General features: G+C 40.3%; 1 pseudogene across 1 annotated transcript; it reads left to right on the forward strand.

The window, feature by feature from the left end:
• The first annotated feature begins 1,289 nt into the window (after positions 1-1,289).
• LOC307105892 (torsin-1A-interacting protein 2-like) lies at positions 1,290-1,685 on the forward strand (annotated as a pseudogene). Its single transcript has one exon. The product of its transcript is annotated as a torsin-1A-interacting protein 2-like (transcript).
• Positions 1,686-5,781: the final 4,096 nt, after the last annotated feature.

The following is a 5,781-nucleotide window of genomic DNA, read 5'->3' on the forward strand; positions in this document are numbered from 1 at the left end:
CCTGGTAGACAGTGCACATCATAGCGCCTGGTTATTCCACCATCAGGCCGAAAACAGCTCTCCAACATCACTGAAGGGGTCCCAGATTGCGAGAGGGCACAGGCCAGGCTAAGAGACCCTACCGGTGCACAATCAGGGCCAGGGAGGGATGCAGGAGGTTGGCCAGCTGGGTAGGGACTGTGGGAGAGCTCCAGGGCATTCCAGCCCATCTCACTCAGTCCCAATTAGCCGGACCCCAGGGGCAAGCTAACCTATCAGTTGGAGCGTCTGCCCCCTGGTGGTCAGTGCATGTCATAGTGACTGGTCAACTGGTTGACTGTATGCCCCCTGGTGGTCAATGCATGTCTTAGCAACTGGTCGACAGGTTTACTACCCCCTGGTGGTCAGTGCACATCATAGCAAGCGGTTGAGTGGCCTTAACATATCATTAGCATATTACACTTTGATTGGTTGAATGGCAGACCAGACAACCGGACACTTAGCATATTAGGCTTTTATTATATAGGATGTTTTTGTTCAAAGCACACCCAGGGTTAAAACATTCTTAGGTCAAGAACACCAGAAGGGCTCCCCTCACGTTGATCGCAGATGATTTAAAACTCTGCCAGAATTTGTATGTGAAGCATTCCCAGACCCTCCAACCAATTCAGTGTCAGCTACTTCTCTGATGGGATCCTGATTCAGGTCCTCCCCAAGAAATACTTCATTGGATCCATGCTCAAGAGGACTTCCCCAGGTTTTCCTGACCCCCCTACATCGCTGTAAAGTGCCAAGACCTTAAGACTTGAGTACGTGTATTACAATGGCAAGAGTGCCAGCACCCACAAAGACCCATTGAATCTGTCAGCTCCTCTCTTTGACCAAGCAGACACAATAGCTAACCAGCAAAGCAGAGTAAGCCTCTGCACGAGATCATCAGCTGATTAACACACACACACACACACACACAAATAACTAATTTAGACCAGAGGTCTAGCTTTTCTTGAGAAGCTGTAATTTGAAGGAGCTATTCTGAGATCTGTGCTCCTAGCAAGTGACTGATAACATTATGGACTGGATTGTTCACTGAGTTGAGAGATTGAGTTGTAATTAAGTGAAAAATAGACAATGAAATCTTGAAGAATTGCATGTAAGTGCAAGCCAGATTTAACTCTCTCTCTAAGTAGTATTGGTTGGGCTGAGAAATTGCTAAACCAAACCTGTGATAAGACTGGTTATTTGGATATCTCTCTTTGTCATTATTGCCTCTTACTGTTACATTGCTTTCTGTGTAATATCTGGAGGCCCAGATGTTCTCAGATAATTCACATTGCCCTAACTGTGGACAACAGTGGTTTCCTAGTTTAGAACTAGGCCACTGGTTGTACCAAACTGAACTTATTGAAAATGAATGTTACCAAGTATTCTTAGACCATGTTAACAGAGCTGATTATGTGCACTGAGTATTATCCTGATAATACTGCTAATAGAAGCCTTGTCCTTCCTTGGTCTTTCCCACTTGAATGTGCTCCCAAAATCTTACGAGGTGGGCCCTTGAAAAAGCTTGCCACCCATTTCTTCTGGGTCCTCTACTGGTTAGAAAAAGAATACATGCATCTAGAACAGCTGGTTTTAACCCAGCATTACAATTAATCTTGGCCAGAACAGACACAACCTTAAACAAAAAACTTGGCCAAATCAAATAACTTCTTAAAGAGTCACAATCATGGAGACTCTAGAGGGTTTTGTGCTAGTAATCCAAGGAAGATGGAAAAATGACACTTTTTAAAACCTGATCTAGACTGTCACTGCTTTAAGGAACTGCTCAAATTGTTGGTTCTGCTCCCATGGTCTACACCTATTCTGTTCGGCACGAATTTAATCAGTATTCCAGCCAGACTCTTCATCTAGAACCAGAGTATTTCATGTTTCCTATGTCTTAGAATTAGCTTACCCCTCCTGAAAAGCTCCACAGCTTAATTATTGACAAAGGACAAGGTAGTCGTACAGGAGATGCCCCATACTGTGTATACCATGATGGCATTTCTATTGATCACTTCTGTGGGAAAGCATCTTCATGATAGCTGGCTTCTAGATGATTTCGGTAAAGGAACTAGACATTCTGAAAAGAAGCTACATTGTTCACAATTGCACCTCTTGTGATTTTATATATAATTTATCCATATATGATCATTTTTTCATAATTGGCTCTATTTGGCCCCAGTGTGGCTTTGATATTATAGATAACTGGTCATCTCCAGAGAAAACACATTATATTGGGTAACACCTACATGGGTTACACAAAAACATGCAGAAATGCCACTGTCTATACTTACCTGGCTCTGCATAAACAAAGATTGTCCTGTCTTTGTGGTGATTGAACTTAGAATGCCCTACCAGGAAATGGGAAAGTGCCTGTGTATGAGTCAGGCTGCAAAAGGAGACATCCAGTTTGACTCCATAATAGTATGAGCAGTCTAAAGGAAGCATCTTAAAACCAAGACGGTCTTGTTGGGTGTTAGCCACATTCTGGCCTTCACTGTTCAGAAGAAATTTAGAAAAAGCTGTTGGAACATCTCAGAGGCCATGGGATAAATTAAAAATTCCACTTAAGAGGCTAGATAATCCAGTGCTTGTGTAGCAACTCAACAATGTTCTCAGGGTACTGTGTTCCTTTTGTTTTTCCCCTCTGGGATCCTTAGCTTTTGTCTTCTTAGTGTCCTCGGTGTTTACAGTGTGGCTTGTTGCTGCTCTAGGCATTTCAGTCCCATTTGGAAGTAGAGAGTGAAAGCTTTCTCCTTTCAAGATTCTTTCTTATTTGGAAAGGAAATCTTTCCCCAAAGTCCCTCACCAATTTCTCCTTACATCCCATTAGAAGGTACTGTTCAAATGGGAGCCTGGGAAGCCAGGCAAAGGAGAATGGGGCTGGCAGTGGCTGGGTAGGGCACATTGTCTCCCCTAATGAAATGAGGGCTCTTTTAGGAAGGAAGAAGTGGGGAATCAATGGCTGTTTTTATGCGAGAACTCATGCCTGCCACATGTTGTGAAACCTGAGCTGTTTGTTAGTCTGTATTAATAATGTACCCCAGACACCTACCCTGTATCTGCCTTATGTCTATCTTGGTGGAAGTTCTCTCCTGTTATATTGCTGAATAAACTGTGTAGACTGCTAAACTGAATACAAAACAAAAAAACACATTCTTAGGTCAAAATGATGAAAAAAATCATTATTTAGGAATCCATAGGAATTATTCAAGACTTATTTTCACTTCTGAAAATTTGTTTTTCCTATTTCTCATTATTCTAATAAAAGTTTTCTCATGAGATATAAAGGCAATATTCCCCATTAATTTTGTACATTTATAAGCCAAAACTATTTTTTTAGACTTTCACCAGACACACCTGATCTTTAAGGAAATGATAAACATATAGGATTTTACAGCAAGGTTTTTAAAACTTAGATGGAGATAGAGTCAACAAAAAATGCTTATAAAAGATAAAGTAATTTAAAAGGTTACCTTGTAACTTCATTTCCATTCGGAAAAATTGTATTTTTTTATCAGATCACAGTTATCTCTTATATTGTCTAAACATGTTCATTCCCAGTAAAGAAAATGAGAATGTTTCAACCGCGTAAAGATGCCCCATTGCTCATGGCAGCACTAGTTTTCCCTGCTGGGAAGACCCAAGATGAATGATACAAAAAGCCAGCACCATGGCCCAGCTGTGGTCACGTAGAAGAAACACAAGCCCAGAAGTCTGAGTTCTTCTCAGATTTGTTACAGAAAGCAAAATATGTTCCTTCCAACTGAGGAATAACATTTCTAACTATTACTTGTACTCAGGAAGTCACTGAAAAGATTCTCTGCTGGTTCTTGGGAGAAGAAAAAACAGATTGACCTGGAAAGAAATGCCAGCCATTTTTCCACTTCATGTCAAAGGTTAATGGATATGCAAGAACCTGCCTACATTACCTTCTTTTATACTTCAGAGAAATAGAATAACCTCACTGAAAAATGACTATGTCCCTAGGTCTTACTTTTTGGAATGCCTTTCTAGACTTTTCAATCCACCCTTTACCATGTGAGGCTCTTCTATCATACCCGTAGCCAACAAGCATCATATATGTGATCTGCATCCTTTTTTCAATACACAGAGTAGAATGAAACTCCCAACTGAACATACTGTATTTAAGGTCCTTCATATAGAAGTTGTTACTTAGGTAAGGGTTAGATTCACAGTAGTGCTGCGGGTGCACAAGATCACTGCTCAGGATGGCTAGGACATCTCTATATCCAGAAACTCCCCTAAAGCAAAGTGTGGTTATAAAGAATATTAAATCAACTGGATACCATGTGTAGAGATGATTCTCTATAAATAAACCTTTCCTGGAAGGTTAGTGAATATCTTCAGGTAAGTGGACAACTGGCTCACAGGCACCAGTAACTATTTAGTTAAGAAGCAAAAGGTTCTGTCACTTAAAATACTTTTAAAGAACATCAAAGACCACATTCTGATTATCTTTGCATCTCCTACAAATAGAAATTACCACAATTCTAAGCAGAGTGAGATAACCAATATTTGTTATATGACTAGATGGTTTATCAGAATACTGCATCTAATTGCAAGAAGTGGAAAACCTGACAAAATATAGCCTAAGCAAGTAGCAGGTTTATTTTTACCTCTCAAAGAAAAGGGTCCAAAAAGAGCTAGTTCAGGGCTGATCTGTTTGTTCCATAATGCCGTAATGAGACTGGACATCTTCTATTTTGTTTACCCGTCCCACCTTCTTAGCATTTGGCTTTCAGTTTCATGATGTCAAGATGACAGCAGCAATAGTAGGCATCACAGCCATGTTCCAGGCTGGAGGGAGGGTAAAGGCAAAGCATAGAGAAGGAGACATGTGTCAGCTAAGTCTGTTCCTCTTTATCTTTAATGTAACAGCTTTCCTAGAGGCCCTAAGAAATGCTTCCACTTACATTTCACCTCCTAGAAGGGAGGGTCTCATAACCAAACAAGTTGTCATCTAGGGAAATCAAGACTTTATTCACACATACTGCCTCTTCTCAAAGAAAATTGAATAAGAAGCACAGGCAAAATAGATATAGGATAGGCAATTAACAGTCACTGTTAGAGACATTACTTTCCAGGTATAGATGACCGAGGTGGGTGGGCAGTAGGCTAGAGAACCATACTTCTGCATTGCACAGAAGGCTCTCCATCATATAGTCTCAGGACTTCAAATATACCTGCCTTTCACTGAAAGCAATCATGTATGTGATTGCTGTCACATATGCCTCCCTGTTCCTGTAGTACCCAATTACTCAGAAAGCTATTTGCTATCAGGACTTAGTTCAGGTATCATCACATCCACATGGAAACCTTGTCCTTCTCTATCAGACGTAGTTTGTCAATTAACTACTGGAAAGTGAGCTTAATGAGGAAAATCACTGTCTTATTTACCTTTGTATTTTTAACTTTCAGAACAATGCCTTCATGATTTATTTGACTTATATTCCACATCTCCAGTAAAGATATTACATGTTTTTTTTAGCTAAGGTGCATGAATGAGTGGCTATCTCATATATAGTATTAGGACTAGAGAATCAACAAGGACTCAAATCTGTCTCACTAGTTTTGGAACAATTCAAATACATAGGTGAATGATAATCAGTGTTCCAGTGTTACAATCATAAAGCAAAGTTCACAAAACCAGATACTTTGGGGGCATGTAAAGCAACTAAATATACAGAGATATCGAGTCCTTGGAATAGGCGTAATGAGTGCTATGGTGAACCAGTA

The sequence above is a fragment of the Cnephaeus nilssonii genome, assembly GCF_951640355.1.
Source record: "Cnephaeus nilssonii genome assembly, chromosome: 10".
Classification (NCBI taxonomy): domain Eukaryota; kingdom Metazoa; phylum Chordata; class Mammalia; order Chiroptera; family Vespertilionidae; genus Cnephaeus; species Cnephaeus nilssonii.